The sequence below is a fragment of the Haemaphysalis longicornis genome, unplaced genomic scaffold (genome assembly GCF_048455015.1).
Source record: "Haemaphysalis longicornis isolate Haplotype H1 unplaced genomic scaffold, Haemaphysalis longicornis Haplotype H1 scaffold_2, whole genome shotgun sequence".
Classification (NCBI taxonomy): domain Eukaryota; kingdom Metazoa; phylum Arthropoda; class Arachnida; order Ixodida; family Ixodidae; genus Haemaphysalis; species Haemaphysalis longicornis.
Window position 1 is genome coordinate 30,966,437 of NW_027526295.1, and position 19,266 is coordinate 30,985,702.

At 46.3% G+C, this 19,266-nt stretch overlaps 1 protein-coding gene across 1 annotated transcript in view; it reads right to left on the bottom strand.

Moving 5' to 3' along the window:
• Positions 1–19,266, bottom strand: part of LOC144168813 (uncharacterized) — a 279,672-nt gene that overhangs the window by 186,304 nt on the left and 74,102 nt on the right. The gene's annotated exons all lie outside the window — the stretch shown is intronic.

Consider the following 19,266-nt stretch of genomic DNA (forward strand, 5'->3'; position numbering starts at 1 on the left):
GCTACAGGCGGCTGTCAAGCGATTCCGGTTCTGCGGCGGGCACGCAATTTACGGATGTCAGCCGCAACTCGTGCCGCTCGCGAGGTTCAATTCAAAGCCGCAGGAAACCCCGAGCCCGCAGCCGCCCGCGCCCACTGCGAGAACTCTCGGATTCCTGTCTTCCGTCAGCTACATATCCGGTGCTCCTCGCTTTTCGGGCACACATTTTCCGCCAACACTGCCATCAGTCCTGTACAGCGACGCGGTCTTTCGAAGCTTTCGCCGTTACCGCCGTGCCTGATGCGTCGAGCTGAGATTGTCATTGCGTGAAGCATGCAATTTACCCTACAGGTAATGCATCGCTGAGGCTAATGGTTTTTTCTGTTGCACCGGTCCATCTGTAGCAAATAAGACAGCTTTCAATTCATCGATGACAGTCGGAATTGTTATGCAGTGTCACGCTAAGCGAAAACTGGTTTGCGGCTACAGCTTTAGCTGACTAGGAAGACTGTGTGCAATGCAGCACTGACACGTGACGCAAAATGTCGTCGACGGTGACACAGGACTGGTTCATCGAGCATACTTATTGCTAAAACTTTGAGCGTTCAGTCAATAGCGGCAACCGAGAGGACTTGAGGATACGCAAGGACTTCGTGCGAGTTGTGGATGGAAAAGCTTCAATGTACACGTGAACGCCGCTGATTGCTGCTGAGGACGCAGAATGCGCTGCGATGCCGAGAGTTCGTCCTCTTGCTCCTTGAGACGCTCTTCTCGAAAGGCTTGGTCCTCTTGCCCACACACGTGCCAAACAACGTCAAACGGGTTTTGCGCCGAGTTTCATCTTCTAGTGGGCGACATTTGGACTAAAAGGTATACAAAAGCCTGACAGAGGCACTAGGCTCCTTTGTTACAGTTTTATCGCTGCATTAGGGCAATGAATAAGGGAAATGGCACTACAAGCATTTGTAGAGACAGAAAAAAATACAACAGAAGCATCAGGAAATACAAACGCGTAACAGTGACCTCACGCACTCCTTAAGTTACATAGAAAAAGAAAAAAAACGCAGTATAAAACAAAATACAAGCTCAAAGCACAAGTGTTTGAGTAATAAGATTACGCACCCTTCCGTCTAACGACGACGATGGTTGAATGCGCAGCTTTCGCATGAGGGATAATCGTTGTCTTAACACGGTGGAGTGCAAGGTTTTTCTGTCTAATTTTGCTCCTCCGTGGACTCCTCTCCAAATACAAACCGCTTCGACCATGTCAAAATTGAGCAATCCGATAGACGCCGGCTTCACAACGTGACGGACCCAGGTTTGATTCTATCCACTCAAGCGTTTTTTTTTCTTTCACTTCACCGGCTTTCGCGTTATAGACGTCATCAGTAAGAACACAAAAGCATCCGTTTAAAAAATATAAGGAACATATACATTCGCGGCGACGGTTACAGGTAACGCGGGGCGTGGCCGCGCTCCGCAGAGCACATATGACGGCGTTGTGGGGACCTTGCGGCACATGCGGAATCAATGCCAGAAGCGTAGATAGGTAGGCGTCGTCTGCTACTGTTTCTCCCACTTACGCGTTGCTCTTGCACACAAGCACTCGAGCCATATTGCTCGGTTAAGGTATTCGAACTGAGTTATCGAGGCACGCATGCAAGATGCGCCAAAAAAGTTTTAAATGCTTTGTAGTTTATTTTCAAACTAATCTGAAGCATGGATTTGCTAAATCGACGTTGTTCATCGCGTGATCTTTTTTTTTTCCAACAATAGAAAATGGGGAAAACGAACCTCTGTAAGGAAAATGACCCTCCAGAAGTGGAAGGCGTATTTAATGTTTTCTCTGTGCAGCAATGCGTGCTTTGATAACTCAGTTGGAATGCATTTTGTTACAGAGCCGTAGGAGGCGACGCCCACCTATCTCCGCCTCGGGCACTGATTGGGCATGTGCCGCAAGGTTCCCGCGGTGCCCGTCGTAGCGCTGTGTACAACGCGGCCACGCGCTCCGTGTTACTCCCAGAAGTGGCCGCGCTTGTAAAGCAACAGGGGCAGCACAATAAGAGTGATGTACATCACCATTACAATGACCATCATCATCGTCACCACCACCATAATCATCAGCCCGCTCAAATCCGCTGAAAGACCAAGGCCTCTCCCCTTCACCTCCAACCGCTCCTAGTCCACAGTTTACCTCGGAGTTTTTTTTTATTTCATCCCTCCATCGTGTTATTGGCCTTCGCCTACTCGTAGACCCATCTCTTGGTATCCATTCTGCTACCCTATTTGTCCCCCGGTTGTCGGTTCGTCTCACTACATGTCGTCTCACTAATGTACAATAAAGAACATTAAAGTGCATCACAATAAAGTAGAATAAAGTACAAGCCGCCGTGGTTGGTCAGTAGCTAAGGCATTGTGCTGCAGAGCCCAAGGACACGGGTTCGATTCCCGCCCGCGGCGGCCGCTTTTCTAATGAAGGCAAAAACCGAAAACTTCCGGGTGTTCGAGATGTCGGCGCACGTTAACGATCCCCAGGGGGTCGAAATTATTCTGGAGCCCTGCACTAAGGCGCGCTTCATCGCCTGTGTGGTGTCGGTGCGTTAAACCACATAATCGTCATCAGAATAAAGTAAATGAAGAGTAAAGATATTATGATGCTTTCAACATCGTACAAAACTAGCGCTTTAACAACAAGTCTAAACAACACCCATAGTTCTAGGCACTGAAGCACAAATTTTGACGAGTTTTTTTCAGCTGTTTTTTAAATTTTCTTCTGGGGTGTTGAAATGAATCTGGTCTCTAAATTTGTTCAGCGTATAGATAGGTTGAAACAAAAAAACGACGGCTTGCCGTAGTGTGTTTGCTATTTCGGTGTATGTTTTTTGGGGAGATATCTGAAAGAGTATATACCGGTACGGTAGTGTCGTTATTATTGCCATGAAGATTTTCTTTGTGCATAACTTGTACAAGCTTCACGTATTTATTTGGTCGGCTTTGAACATACTGTACATGAGAAATAGTGGACCCGTTATTAAGTCGGCGTAATGTTCATGAAAATGAGCAAATATAGAAAGAAGCCTTTTTTCAAAGACGATCAGCCATTTATAATAAGTTTTATAGGCCGTTGCTAGTGCACACTAATATTCCGTAGCAAAATCTATAATAGATAAGAGTTTTATATAGCTGTTTTTTGTGTCAAAGCGGTATTAAACCACTTAGTCTGTGCCGAACGCCAGTATGCCTTTTGAAATTTTATTGCCTAGGTGTTCTATACGCGGGTGCCAATATAATTTTTCATAAAACCGTACCCCTAAGAACTACTCTTCTTGGACTTGGCTGATCGCATTGATGCTTTGATGCATCTTCTTATTTATTGGTCTAAAATAATAGGTGATCTTCGATGATGACTAGCTGTAAGTTATTGTCGTGCAACCAGGTGGGAAACATTGCAAATATCTATTTACTTCATTCTGGAGATCGCCTACACTGCTACTGGAGAAAATTATATTTGGGGCATTTGCATACCAGGCTATTAATTTGGGGTGTTCTTGGTATGCTCAGAACATCGTTGTCACATATTAAAAATAACAACTTTCCCAGGTTGGATCCCTGCGGAACGACTTGTTCTATTTATAATAACGCCGATGAAACGCCATTAAATTAAACAAGTTGCTACCTATTATTTAAACAGCTCCTTCTTAGGTCAGATGCACCTCCATGTAGTTGAATTTTTTCTGTCTTTCTTAGCAATATTTCATGATTGTAGAGTCAAATGCTTTTTGTAGGTACAGAAATATCCCGAGCGCAAATTTTCCCCCTCCATGTTCTGTATCATACTGTCCTTAATGTTAAGTAGAGCTTGCTCTGTTGATTTGTTTTCTTAAGCCGTACTGATACGGCGAAATGACCTTGTGTGTGCTGAATTTTGTTAGCGTATTATGCAACACATCTTCAAATAAAGTAGGAGAGTGTTTTTTCTAATTCCAATAATTCGACCTTGCTAGATATTCACAACTTTCCCGAGGAACCACCAGTTGTCCCATAGGAGTAAGGTATATGAACAACGGGTATTTCGTAATAAATAAAGCCAAAATTTCGATTTTCTGGACAAACGTTTTCGCGATAGACCCATGGTGCGACTCCAGCACGACGCCTTTTTGACTTCTAAGCCATCTGGTTAGCTTCGGAGGGGATTTGGATCGGCTTGACTTTCGCCGTGGTAACAAAATTTGATCTTGGAGGCCATAATTTTGCATTGCGTCTCCGGTGGAAGCAAGATCGAAAGTCCGAAATGGGTCATACATGGCCAGTTGTTTTTAGGCACCACGTTATGCTGACTGGTGACGCTGAGGAACTTAAGGCAAGGAACCATTCGCGACTTATTCGGTCTTATTTCAATGAAATTAAAGTTAGTTTTTCGACTCGGAGATTTTTCGGGCTGCTTTTTTATTGTGGCTATTTTTCGTTCCCCTCCACGTTTGAAAAATCGGTAGGCTACTGTATTTTTGAAGAGACAGTCAAAGTGCAAGTCCAGAGCCACGTCCAAAGTACACAACGCATGCATTATGTCAGCTGTAAGTAAGCTGCAGTTGCGGGGCTGGCCTCCTGTGAGGTATGCGCTCTTGAATCGCATTGCCCACGCCTGGATTCTATTTCGATCGAGACCAAAATTTATTCAATTTCTTTTAGCGCAAAATTTCTTTAGTGTGCGCCATCGGGCGTTTCGGGAGCTGCCTCGCTGCGGCAGACGCTGACGGCGGCTTTTCCGCTCAGCGGGAGCTTTCTTGCCTTCGCGTTAAAAATTCGCGGAGGACACCTAACTCTGAAGAGGGAGAATGCAAAAAGCAAGAGGCTGTGTTTGTCCATTTTTTTAGTCGCGATAGTATTCCCTTCGGCATAAAGTCTTGAAGGTTGGCACCCGTTTCCCGGAGGAAGCCCTGAAGACAGCGGAGGTGGGGCCCAAACAGGCATCGCTAGAGATCGGGGGTCTCCCAGGATGTAGGCCTGTGCCGCGAAGGTGTCGGGATCTCGCTGCACTCAGGGAAGGGCACGCCCATAGCAGGTTATTGGTGTCGGCGTCTTCGGCAGGAGTCGTACAGAAGCGAATTCATTTTCGATATGACCACATACATTTAGTAGCAGGAGCCGCCGTCGGTGCTGCAGACGATGTGGAAGGAGTCACAGACGTAACCAGTCGCTGTCGATGTACAGAGGAACAGAGGCGGCCGCAGTACAAAGCTCTGCACAGTGTGTGACGTTCCCTTCTGCTACGCCACCACTAGTTCGGCTGGACCCTCAGTAGCGATGAATGGTGCAGTTGCACGCGCTTTTAGCTAAACCCTTATGTGTGGTATTCTGAGAAAAATCGTCGTTGTTGTAGTTGCTACCCGTTCAAGAAAAAGGCCGCCGCTACATGGAGTAAGCAAAAAATGCACTGGCGATTCCAATACTCCCTAATGCGAAAGTTGTGCGCAGTGCTAACTACAGTCCTCTTGGTCACGACGCATATCTGCTGCATCTCAGGAAGGGGTGGCGTGATTAGCGAACTCACGCCCGCGCTCTACTCAGCTGTTACCTTGCACGGCGGCTCCACCGCCATGTTGTTGCAAATCGTGTTTGACCCTCCCGCCACGTGGTTCGGATGAGCGGCGAACGAAGTAGTAGCGTCTGCCGAAAGTGTGAGGGGGAGGCGGTGAGAAATATGGCCCCATAGCATATGGCCCCACTGACAATTTCGCCAGATGCTCCGACCAGCATCTCGTGCGGGCCTTTATTTAGTGAAACTAGGCTCAGCATTGCCTCCCCCTCACACTTTCGCCACATTTTTCTCCGCCGTTTTTTTCCTGCCTTTGCTCCCTCGGTTACGATGCAGTCGCGGTGGCCTACTCCGTCGCCATTGCCAAACCCGAGCAGTGGCGCCAAAGTGGTTCACTAAAACACATGTGCGATGAGGTAGGATTTGAACCCTGATGTGCAAAACAGCAGCCCGCTGCGCTACCACTGCGAAACACTCATTTCTGTTTACTGCATAGAAGACGAGCCCTGAAAGATTTGAAATCACTCTGTAACTGCAATTACAGTACGTCCATTGGCATTTATTTTAAAATTCCGGCTGACGAACGCACGCCTCCAGAAAGTGCAACCAGTCTGGTAGCTGCACTTTCCGGGCATAGACACTAATACACAATTGCTAATTCTTTGCGAAAAATTGACGTAGTTCCCCGGGGTTTCTCCGCATTCCGGTCAATCATGCGACACTTCTACAGATGAGAGAGTCCGATGAGCGCAAAAAGGTCGTAGGGCACGGAAGAGTTTTTCGTCGCGGGCAAGAATCGAATATTGTAGGGGGTGATTTCTAAGACATTTTTGAATCTGTTTATGAAATCGTTATTTTTGGAGTCTCAAGTAAGAAAATGCCGAGCGCACGTGAACGCGTGCCTCGCGGCGACCGCAAGGTAGTTAAAAAACACAGATGATGCTGAGCGCTCGTGTGTACGTGCCTCGCGGCCACCGCCGAGCGTCCACGGAGAATGTTTGTCAAGCCAAGCATACCCATTTAGGGAGATTAAACAAGACTGCCCCCGCCCCCCCCCCCCCCCCCTTCCAAAAAAAAAAAAAAAAAAGCTGCAGCGTTCGCCGCAATCGTGGCAACGTTAACTCGGGACGAGAAACACTTCAGCGTTCCCCGCAATCGCGTTAAAACTTGCTCGGAACGACAAAGACACGTCATTGCGTACGCCCCTCCAAGGTAGTGTCCAATGATTATGACTTCCAAAAAAATTCCCCCGCATTTCCCCGAAGGGGAGTATGAGGAAGTGCGAAGCACGGGGTGATGCTATGAGGGGGAGTTTGTTGAAGTTTGGTGGCATTTTGCCCGTTAGTTACATTAACACCCCCTCGTGATCACGTTCGGCTTAACACGCCTCGTTTGTCCCTCTGCGGAAATCTTGGTGAATTAGCGTGTATGTTCGAGAGGAGGAGCGCACCGCACCGCAGCGCACCGCAGCTGCGAAGCGCCGACCGGAGTGAAGGGAGAGGAGGCGCAGTCACGTGAGAGAATGCAGAACTAGCGGGTTTGTAGTATCACGTGTACACCACGCAGTTATCAAGCCGCTATAACGCCGCTGAGTCGCCAACGCACGCCGCTGACGACGTAGTTTGAATGCGTTAAAGATATAAGGCGCGTTACTAACACTAATTTCAACGTCGCGTCCGTGGCTTAGTCGGTGGAGCGTCGCGCTGCGGCCGCAAAGTCCGCAGATCGAAACCTGGCGCCGGATGCTGTTTTTTTTTTTTATATAGTGTAGTGGCCTGGCTGGCGCGCCGAGAGAGGGTGTTGCGAGCTGGAGAGAGAGAGAGAGAAACATCTTTAATGAACAAGTGAGGTCAGCCAGGCGGGGCGCCCGACTTGCTACACCAAATGGGGGTGAAGGTGTGATGAAGAATAATGAAAACTCTCACTTACACATGAATACTCAAACACACAAACTCACACAAAAAGCACACACACAATCAGGCGATATAGTCATTTGTCTGAGAGTTCATAGCTCACTGATAAGTGCAGTGCTCCGGAGGAACGTTAGGAGCACTGTTGTTGCGCGACTTGCCATGCCGGTTGTAGCCAAGGCACTGGCGTAATAATTGGGCTGGAATGCGCTGATGCAGCAGCTCTGTCGGCTTCGTCGTTGCCAGCCACACCGCAGTGAGATGGAGAGTAGTAAAGGGGCTTTAGGAGAGTAGGCGAAGGGGGAGAGGAGGCGCTATGCGAGCGCGACGATTCAGGCTCGCTTAAGAACTGCATTCGCACTTATTCCTGGCCAATCTCCCACGTGGGTATGTGCCATGTCAGCGGCCAGGCAGCGCGCGCCCATCTCCCCCCGTTGCTAAGGAAGACGAAAAGCGCGCGCACCCGCAGCTGTTGCTATGCGGACGGCGGAAGGTTCGGGGTCGCTTATAAAGTGCATTCGCACTTAAAATGAAAGAAGCTTACACTTATAGCAGCAATGATGGAGTATAGGTCGTTGCGGCCGCGAAGAAGAAGCAAATCGGCTGCAATTGTGCACTTAAACCGTCGTGATGCTCGTGAAGGTTGCGTACAGCTTCGCTACCTCCAGGTCTTACGCATTGGTGTGAGCGTCCTTCATTTTTTACGACTCCGCTGCTGAACATAAAAACAACATCCCGACAGAAAACAAAGCAGTGATCAATTGTCTCGGATTGCTTACGCAAGCGACAGTTAACAGGAGAGGGAACAAATGCCCCTTTACTAATGAGCCATGATTAATAGGCAACGTAGATGTGTGCAACTTAAAAACTAAATTATTAGCAGCCGCCCGGATGCGGATTTTCTTGACCCGCTGCAACCCAGTATTGTCTAGAAACCTTAGGAATGGTCCGTAAATGGGCACTGGAAATAAACTTGCGATGAAAACACACGCCTATGAAGGCGTGGATGGGGCGAGAGTGTATATATTTGCGCGGGCTGAGCTGTGGAATGTGTTTGCCGTTTTCAAACTTGTTCATGTTTTGCAGGCCCTTGGTTGCTGTCGAAATGAGGTTCAGGCATTTCATAGAGTGGTGGTTACTTCATATGGCGGTTCAAGTGGGAGCTCATGCACCGCGATTACTTTTTCCTTCCATTAAGGTGTAGTTGTGTCGGATTGGTACCTTTGTTTGTACTTCAGCTTTTTTCGCTTTTCTTCCTTTTTAAATGGCTGGTCACCCGTTGTTAAGGAATTTTTGATGAGGTTTAACGCGCCGACGCAACGCAGGTGATGAGGTGTGCCGTATTGGGGGGCTCCGGATTAATTTTGACAACCTGGGGATCTTTGAAGTGCGTTGAGATATAGAACACACGGGCGTTTTTGCTTTTCCCCTCCATCATCCGTTTTCAAGGATTTCGATCCAGCAGAAACGGATGGCTCATTTGCCTTTTTTTCATCTCTACCTACCCGGACAAACGCAAACCACCTTGGGTTGATTGATTGTAGGGTTTAACGCGCCGACGCAACGCAGGCGATGAGGCGCGCCGTAGTGGAGGGCTCCGGATTAATTTTGACCACCTGGGGATCTTTAACGTGCGCCGAAATCTCGCACACACGGGCGTTTTTGCTTCTCGCCTCCATCAGAAAAGCGGCCGCGGCGGCCGGGAATCGAACCCGCGACCTCGTGCTCAGCAGCGCAACGCCTTAGCCACTGAGCCACTGCGGCGGGCGAAAAAAACCACCTTGGGGCTTTCAGAAAGAGTTTGCTGGCACTGTCAAGTTTCCTACTGTGCGGTGTTCCCTCTTCTATCTGTACGCTCTCTCCAGGAAGGAACTGGCGCTGTATTTTTTTTCTTTCTGCCCATTGCGACTGTTAGAACAAAAGTTCTGTTGTTTTTCATTTCCTCGTGGCAAATACCCACATTGCGGATTGGCCAGGAATCGGAGCTGATTGTGTGCCCGCTATCCAAAATAAGGAAAAGTGTTGATTCAAAGCGTGAAAGTTTTAGATCAGTGCACGCCGTGGGGCGCTTGAACGTGAAGGCAAGTGAGTAGAACAGGGGCGCACCTTCCGCGCGAAACCCCTGATTCTCAGGAGCACGTGGCGTTTGTCTGTCTATTTTATGACGTGATAAGCACCGTAAGCCGAAGAAGCAACAGTTAAGGAAAGGATGCAAACACGTTGTAGCATAAGTGTATTTGTTCCCGAGCATACAGTTTCCCTCGGTGAGCGCCCCTTCCTGGCTAATCAGCCTGAGTTAGTATGAGCCATATCTTCTGGCACCAGCACCACCACCACGGTGTAGCAGAAACGAAGCCGGTTGAAGTAACTGGCGCGAAAACGCAAAACAACAAGACAAAAGAAAACGACGAAAATGTGATGTGGCAGTGCGGAAGCTCTTACTAAGTATCGCCAGGATTGCCTCTTCAAAGTACGTAAGATGACTTGACTGCCTCGAGAAATTTTCTCCGTGTTCCATTTCTATTTCAGAGGGGCGGCGCGTGCTTGAAGCCACATCCCGCATTGCCGTCAACTGGATTGCGCCTGAAGCCAGCGACATTGTTTCGCTCCATGAGCAACCTATATATGCTCTGAAATAAAAAAAGTTCCAAACATATGTATTTCCTGAGAGTGTCAGGGTGCCAGCTTGTTGCCAATCCATTATTTCAATAGTGAAAAAAAAAAAACTGAACATGAAAAGGGAAAAACACAACAAAAATAACGCAGACTTCCAACTGTCCTAAAAGGAAAAATTACACACCTATATATGAGGCGTTTTTTTTTCGGAATCAGCCACGTCCAGAATCCGAAACTAATGCCGGTAAAACTGCAGTGACAAAAAAACGTGGCAACTTTTTTAGAAAAAGGGGTGAAAAGAAAATTGTTCAGTTAACGTCCTGAAAACGTGTACAAAGATCGAAAATCGAAAATGAGACAGGTACTGCTGTTTCACGGATCAAAATGAGCTAAATCCATTTGCCCAATGGTAGTTTGCTTTTGGCTTGACTGCTTAGACTGTTTCGGGGGTGTTTTCTGAAGTCCTTTTTTTTTGCTTTTCGGAGCTGGCTTCTTACAAATTCAGACGGCAATTAGGAGATCGGCGGAAGATCTGTCCAAAGATGTCAAGGACGAAGTGAACACAACAAGAAGGGGGGAAATCAAACTGAGAGATATCAAAACAATGATTTCATTCCGTCGCACCCGTCGCTATGAAATAACTCTGGTTATATCTATTTTTACTCGCATAATTACCATTTTAGTACTTAACTAAGTAGCCACCGCTCACAAGGTCTGGCAAATCTCTGTTAGAGTACGAACCACTTCATTAAGGTAAAGAAAAAGATGTGAGCAGACTTCTTGTGAAGCGTTTTGAAAACAAAAGGCAAAGCAATTAAGAGTTTGCCTACTTAGTAAGGGCCTCCAGGCGTGCCCAAGAAAATTATCCTAGGAAAAAATCTGAAAAGGGTTGCTAATGGTGCCACAACGCCTCAACTGCTCTCCATGCATAGTCCTACTGTTGTTGAAGCCCTGTCGCATATTTTTAATGCCTTTTCCACCAAAACTCAATCGCACCACACTGGAAAATCAATTAAAATAAAGTGGTCACAAGAATTCCACACCAACTTGACATTTTCAATTCAATGTGAGCCAAATCTAAACATATCACCACAATATTGCTCAAATTCACAACAATTTTTTTATTTATTGTGGCCATAAACTTGGTCTAGCTGATATGTAAAATATATCATATAATACCTTTGACAGCGTTGCATTTAGTTCCGGTAACAAACTTTCGCCTGTTTCCCAAATTCACTTTATGTGGATGTGGCTCGTTTTGAAAAAAAGGGACATATTTCGTGTACAAATTCACGCATCTCCACGAAGTGAATCATGACGAGAGGGCGGAGCACAGGGGATCGTTCTTGCCGTAAATCACCCGTGACATTGCCCACTCGCCCATGTAAATGAGGGACAACGCGTGTGTACAGTATATACTCGGGGGTAGCTTGTTGTCGGCGTTGCCGTTGAGCCGCTTCTTCCCGAGCACTCAACTCCGGGTCCGCTTGGCGTTTTTGCCGTTTTGCCGCCGCTTCCCGAGCTCTTGCCTCCGGTGTAGCTGGTTGTCTGCGTAGACGTTGATCCGCCTCATGCCGCGCCTTACGTTCGTTTTCATCCATGGCAGAAAGAGAATGTGTGGTCTGGGACGCGCTATACACGCATTTCCACCGCAGCGCGCTTTCTCTATCTATCTCACTCTCTCTCTCTCATCTTTTGTGAACCTTTTCTTTTGTTCTTTCTGTTGTTCACAGATGTTTCGATTTACGCGTTGGTGTGCCGTGAACACGAACGCCGGACGGACAAACCTCGGCCCTAAGGTGCTTCGACCCTAAAACGCCTCATATACGTATATAATTTGAACACTCTCCAAAACACATTTGTATATTGGAATGTGTCGTTTTTACAATAAAGGAAGCTGGAAGTAATAGCTTGTTTGTTGTCCTTTGTCTCCTGTTGCGTTGCTACAGCGAAAGCCCTACTACGCCAAGTTTGGCAATTCATTCATCTCGTCGTAATGACTTTAAGCCGCCAGAGCGCAAGTGAGGGAGTTGTGACGTCACGCCATATGATTCGCTGCGGAGAAGCGTCGCAGCTGCGTCCGTAAGGAGCTTCGCCGCTGCTGTACCGGTTGACCAGCCGAGAGGTTAACGGCTGCTTCTCCGGCGCTTGGTCACTCAGTACTGGGATGGATGGCGCGTCGGCTGCAATGAAGCCTAACTCACATAAAGCACTGTGTGCATGGTCTTAGCCAAATTAAGCCAAACAGACCTTTCTCTCTCGAGAGAGAGAGAGCGAAATTTTAATGAAGACCAGCGAAGTTAGCCAAGCCGTTGCGCTGGCTTGCTACGCTAGTAGATAGAAGAAAAAGAGAAAGAAAGCAAAAAAAAAAACACAAGGAATAAAGAAAAAAACTAGAAAAATTAAAGATGTCATTTGATGCGCCAAAAAGTTTCAATCACAAAACTCTGTCCAGTTCTGTGTCCCGAAGAAACTTCAAGAGGTTTGATTGCAAGAAGAGGTTTGATTGCACGTGCAGACCCGACCAAGGTCCCTAAACAGCCCTCAGTGCAAGTACTGCACCAAGCTGCCTGCACAAAGATATTAGTTTCTGTCTGTTCACGGTGTACTTTGGGTACAGGCATATAACATGACGAATGTCTTCTTCTGAGCCCCATATGGAACAAAAAGGCGAAGATGCCTGCTGGATTTTGTAGAGGCAATGTCCCGTGTAGTTTCGCAAGTTTAAGCCTCACCGGATAATTTTTCCTATTGTCGCAACGTGTACCGAATGCGCTTGGGAACACCCTTCAGGTATTAGTCGCTGGGTGATCCGAAGCATCACGCTTAGCTTGCACCAGAATACTTTCCCGTCTATGATTTGGACGTTATAAACAGTAAAATTAGAGTGGTAGCGTTCCTGAGTCGCATTAAGCTGATGTTGCCGGTTAAACAAAGCTGGTCGCGAAGAATGAAAGTAGCGTTCGCGGTGTCGTTTCTAGAATATCGCTTACCTCGTGTCTAGGGAAGGTATTCGAAAGGGTAATAAACACGAGGCTCACTAAATTTATTGAGAACAACTCACTATTGGAAAACACAATTCGGATTCCGACCACACATGTCCACCCAAGACTTACTGCTATGGTTGTACAAGGATCTCCTGGAGAAGCCAACCAGGGCCCAGGCTAGGTGCATCCTAGCTCTCGACTGAATGGGAGCGTTTGATAATGTGCTGCACAGCAGTATACTCAAGGAGCTAACGGACATTGGATGCGGGCAGAAGACTTACCGGTACATCAGAAGCTTTCTCACAACTTTACAAGCTACTATATCCCTGGGGAGCATCAAATCGGAGCCGATAACTCTTGATTGCAGGGGAACTCCTAAAGGGGCAGTTCTCTCGCCCCTTCTCTTCAAGTTGGCGATGAGAGACCTCCCCACAGCACTGGACAGCATTCCCGGGATTCATTACGCCATATATGCAGATGATATCACTGTATGGTGCCGGAAAGGAAGCGACGCAGGAGTGGAGGAGAGCTTGCAGAGGGCCGCCTGATGTAGTTGATGCCTATGCTAAAAGCAGGGGTCTGCAATGCGCTTCGGAGAAGTCTGCTCTACTGATCATAAAGAACCCCAGAAGAGGACGAAGCGATAACATCGAAGTTCAAATCGATGGCGAGCTGGTCCCTCGACCCAACTGTATCAAAATACTGGGACAACACATTCCACAAGGCATGGGAAATGGGGCTACATTAAAAAAACTCGGGGCAGCAACAGAACAAGTCCTCAGGATGATGAGCAGAATTAGGTATAAACGCCACGGACTTGATGAACGGGAGGCTACACGGCTAGTACAAGCTTTTATTGTATCGGGTATCATATACGGGACGGCGTACCTCCGACTCACCAAGGGCGAGGTAGCAAAACTAAACATTCAAATTAGAAAAGCATACAAGACAGCCCTGGGGTTTCAAACTCGACATCTACCATCAGACTTCTAGAGCTCGGGGTTTATAACACAGTGGAGGAACTGTGAGAAGCTCCGAAGATAGCCCAAATTAAGCGGCTAAACCAAACATCCAATGAAAGTGGCTATTGGAGCAGTTATGTATCACCGCACCTTGCGGCAATCCAGAGCCGCTAGAAGATCTTGCTCCAGACATGAGAGCGAAAATTATCATCAATCGAATACCTAGGAATATGCATCCCATACATAACGCCGAGAGAAGGAGAGCCAGGGCCGAGTACCTTGGGCGACTATGGACAGCAACCGGAACACTCTATATGTGAATGCCGCCAGGACCTCGAAAGGGCAAGATGGTACGGCAGTTACGAAACCGGATTGAAGAGTTTCAAATTCGGCTACCCTAAACACAAAAATCTCCACCCCGGGGGAAGAAGCAGCCATCGCCTTAGCTATCGCTTGGAACCCAAGGGCAATAATGTTAACTGATTCGCAAGAGGCCTGGAGAAACGTTATTCAGGGCAATGTCTTTAAAATAACACACCAAATTCTTCGTAAACGCCCACCGGAAAATGTGCTCATCATATGGACGCGAGGACACACCGGTCACAAGGGGAATGAGGCCGCAGATGCCACAGCCCGAGGTCTTCTTATCCCGGCCCCCTTGTACCAAGCCCCGTCCTTAAACATGGTGAGCGTAACCTTCACCGAATACTTGAGCATACTGAGACTCAATAGAAAAACATTTCCCCCACCGGACCAAAGCCTCCCTAAAGAAGACGAGCACACTCTCAGGAGATTACAGAGAGACACATCACCCACACTGGCTAGAATGCACTGCTGGTACCCCACGTTATATTCCCCTTATTGCCCACACTGCCGGGAGAGGGCAGACGCGTACCACACAGTGTGGGAATGCCAGTACATACCAACACTGAACCCACTCCCAAACACGTCACGGGAGCAGTGGGAGGCCATCCGGCCCAGCGATGACCCTGCCTGCCAGCGATGGCTGGTAGAGAAAAGCCATAGCGGCGATGAAGGCCAGTGGAATCCCGGAATTGGGATAGCCACCTTCTTTCCTCCCTCCCGTTGCTTTTATTTTAAATAAAGATATTTTCTATTAATTTGGCACGCCGTGGAAAGATGAACGACTGTTAACGTGCTTTGGACACTCAATCATCACCTAACGCTTAAGACTATTCTGTTATTATGTGATTCGTTTTTGACTAGGCAAGCGTATTTTTTTCTGCTGCGATGAATTAAACGTTACTGTGCGTTAACGCTGTCTGCCGGCTCTTCTTCGACCCTACGCCGGTCTTTTCAAGCTTCAAACTACCCTTACAAAAATGGTTATTGAGATTGAATTGAAAGTCAATTGACTTTACTCAGTACATTGTGTTGACAGTCAATTGACTTTGAATAGAAATTTTGTATTGAGTTCTCGTTGAAAATTGGCCGCCGCGTTTCAATTGAAACTCAACGCTGAGTTTCAATTGAAAGTCCATTGACTATAGTCAACATGTCTGTTTATTTTCAATTGACTTTCTGTTGAGTCTCAATACACTTTTCCTGTTGAGTTCCTGTTGTGACGTGTCAATTGAAAGTCTATTGAGAAAAGTCTGTTGAGTTCCAGTTGAGTCTGTGTTGACTCTCTATTCATTCTCCTGTTGAGTTCCTGTTGAGAAATGTCAAATGAAAACCTACTGAGCATATTCAAGACAGCCCGTTTGATTTCCTGTTAGTTTTTTGTCAAGTTATTTCAACAATTGCATAGTAAAGTTCAGTTAACTGTACTAAATATATACTAAGTCTGCTTCAATATTGCAAAAACATTTTAAAAACTGTCGTCAAGGTGTCCAATGAGCAGGCGAAATAGTGAGGTGTTGCATGGCAAAGCTTGCTTTATTGCTCACGAAAGCATCACGGGAGGGCTGGAGCCTCGCAGGGTCCACTTGCCTACTTGACTGTGTAGCCTGCAAAATACAAGAAACAGACTTGTTTGTTTGCACCAGTCAAGTACGAAATGATGATTGCATCCCTTCTCATTAAGCATGCTGGTTTAAGTACCTGGCTATTTTAAAAGTTACCTGGCTTGTATGTTTGGAAAGCAGGGAGATAGCAGTTCAACAAATGTATAAGCTTTCCTCAGATTTTAATGCCGTAAGCCAAGCTAGCCGCATCAATTAATTCTACAATTGGTAGGGAGTGGAATGCCTTTAGTTGAATGCCTTCCGCATTAAGGCGCCTGAAATCTACAGGAACGACTATGTTTCAAGGCGGCAGGGAGCCAAAAAATCACCCGCATGGGTCCGTAATCGTGTCTTCCACATCTTTCAGGCCCAAAAGAAATCCAAATAGGCCTATAAAGACTGGTAGAGCCACTACCTGACAGGAGAAACCCCAAACCTGTGCAAAAGCATACCTGTCAACCTGTGGATTTTGTTTTTTGAAATTTAATGCTTGAAATCTCGTAAAACAAAATTAGAAAATTGTCAACTTGCATGAACTTGTTTACAAAACAAGCCTTGATTAAAAAAAACTAGGATCAGATGGTACTGTAATCTAATGTTACTACATCAGGCAATCATCGCAAATTGAATGGATGAGCACATAATACTTTGTGCTTACCGACTAGTGGAAAAAAATACATGAACCGTGATGGAAAAAAAAACGTGGCAAAAAGAACGTGACAGGAAAAATACATAACTTGAATTTCGCAGTCTTTTACACTCTTGTAACGCTGAAGTATGGTGTGTGCCTTGCAGTCATGGGTCCGTAATCGTGTCTTCCACATCTTTCAGGCCCAAAAGAAATCCAAATAGGCCTATAAAGACTGGTAGAGCCACTACCTGACAGGAGAAACCCCAAACCTGTGCAAAAGCATACCTGTCAACCTGTGGATTTTGTTTTTTGAAATTTAATGCTTGAAATCTCGTAAAACAAAATTAGAAAATTGTCAACTTGCATGAACTTGTTTACAAAACAAGCCTTGATTAAAAAAAACTAGGATCAGATGGTACTGTAATCTAATGTTACTACATCAGGCAATCATCGCAAATTGAATGGATGAGCACATAATACTTTGTGCTTACCGACTAGTGGAAAAAAATACATGAACCGTGATGGAAAAAAAAACGTGGCAAAAAGAACGTGACAGGAAAAATACATAACTTGAATTTCGCAGTCTTTTACACTCTTGTAACGCTGAAGTATGGTGTGTGCCTTGCAGTACGTTTACCAAACAAGTAGCACTAAGCAGCAGCTTAAAGGGATCATATGAGACATGGGTATATCCACATTTTTGCCTTCATCATAACAATGCCAGAGGGGTATACCAGTATAACAAGGCCGTCTAATGCCAGTTTACACAGAAGGAGAACACGAAACAGTTTTGTTTGGTGAGGGGAAAAACATCAGTTTCTGTAAATGAGAAATAATTTAAAAGCTTGTATCCCTTTGCTTGGCGAGATTTTCTATACACTAGCAGCACTAAAACAGTATAGTGATACCATGCCGACCAATCATTTGGGTAATTCCTAGAGGCAGAACATCTGTCAAAACAGATTGACTAAGCCCTCGCGCAATGCCGGTGTAGCATCAGTCAGTGGCACGTCTGATGCCACATTCAGCCAAAATGTTATTCAGTGATTTTGCTATTACTCACACCACATTCAGCCCAACTTATTCAAAACTGCTCCGAGAAAGGCAGTCAGCAGGTTGTGATTAGAAGCAATGGCAAATTTCAATTTACGCTAGCAAGTCGAGCACGTGCTTAAGTCAAAACTGGTATTCATCAGTTTGAAAGTTTGACGCCTGTGCATGTTCTAGCGCAAGCTGCCTAGCACCTGTGACAAAAATTGGCAAATGAGAAATTCACGGAAAGATACATGGAGAGAATTGGCACTTAGTGGTAAAAGACTAATATATGACAACAGTGTGCAGTCTGTTTCCAACTACTACTAACGCAGCAGGTTTTTTTCTGCATTGGTTTTAAAGCCAAAGTGTCTGCTTGCCTTTAGGGTGCCGAGGTAACACATCAGACTTGTGTAAAGATGTTTTGGGTTTAAACCCTACCTTCTGCGGATACATAGTCTCTATTTTCCAAAAGCAATCAATGAATTTGTTATATTCTTGGGCATTATTTTTTTAGCTGGGATGAAGTACGGTTTAGGCCACATTTGTCACTGCTCTGCACTCAGGGAACGCTCTTTCTCCAAGCAATCGTTCAAATTAATACGCAAATATATTGCTGGCTGCCAGCACTTTAGCTTGCAAGTATATTTTACCGCAATGTCTCCTAACTGGTTGAACACACTATCCTGTTTGTGACTGGTAGATCTTGCCTCTCAGCCTAGCGCTGTCAGGTGTGCTTGCATGGCACAGTATTCGTGCGTTTGTTATTGATCCGACAGGCACTTGTTCGATTCAACCTCTTTCATTTTTTTTTTCATTTTCGTTAACTTCGTTCGTCAAACATTTTATTTATCTTCATCATGGTGTTCTTTCTTTTTTTATGACACTTCGTACTAGGTAATTCATGGCTGCTGCTCCGTTCTGTAGCGGCACTGCATCTGGGATTTTATTCATTCGTCAATTGCCTTCAAAGGTTTTGTTAGATCTTTAGCTTAAGATACATACAAATATAGAACACGCGAAAGCAATTCAGTAGCGCGGAAGACAATAAAACACTGATTGATGTCAAAATGTTGTGTGCCGGTACAATAGCCTCCCCCTTGAATTTGTTACACTTACGTACAGTATTTTTGCAAGGCTGAAGTGAAATCATACCCTTTAGGTCGATCTGGAGACGGCGGGAATAAAAACACTGATCATATACCGACAAATAACCAAGTCGTGAGTATCGCCATTCAGGAAGGTCTGCACAACATTTGTCATGATGAAATGTACAGTGTGCGTCAGGCTTGTCTAGGGCAAGCGAGCGCACGGCTCCGGAGCGTGCTGGCGACATCTGCTGATAACTGCTGGGTTAGAGATAGCTTGCCATTGCGCGTGCGCGGATCTCGGACAGGGTCGGGCCGGTCGTCATTTCGCATGGGCCACTGTTATTTGCAGACGCCACCACCCACGAGGGGCACTGGTCTTCCCCAGTGCCAGCCATGAGCGGTGACAGGCCAGATAGACGCGCCGTTTGACGCGTTTATCGCAGGCAGTTACGTAATCGCATAAAGCAACGAGCGCCAATCTTCTGCATCTCAAGCGCACCAAACGGAAAGCACGCAACAAGAATTCACTGCAGGGATTTCGGTCGAACCTGTTGT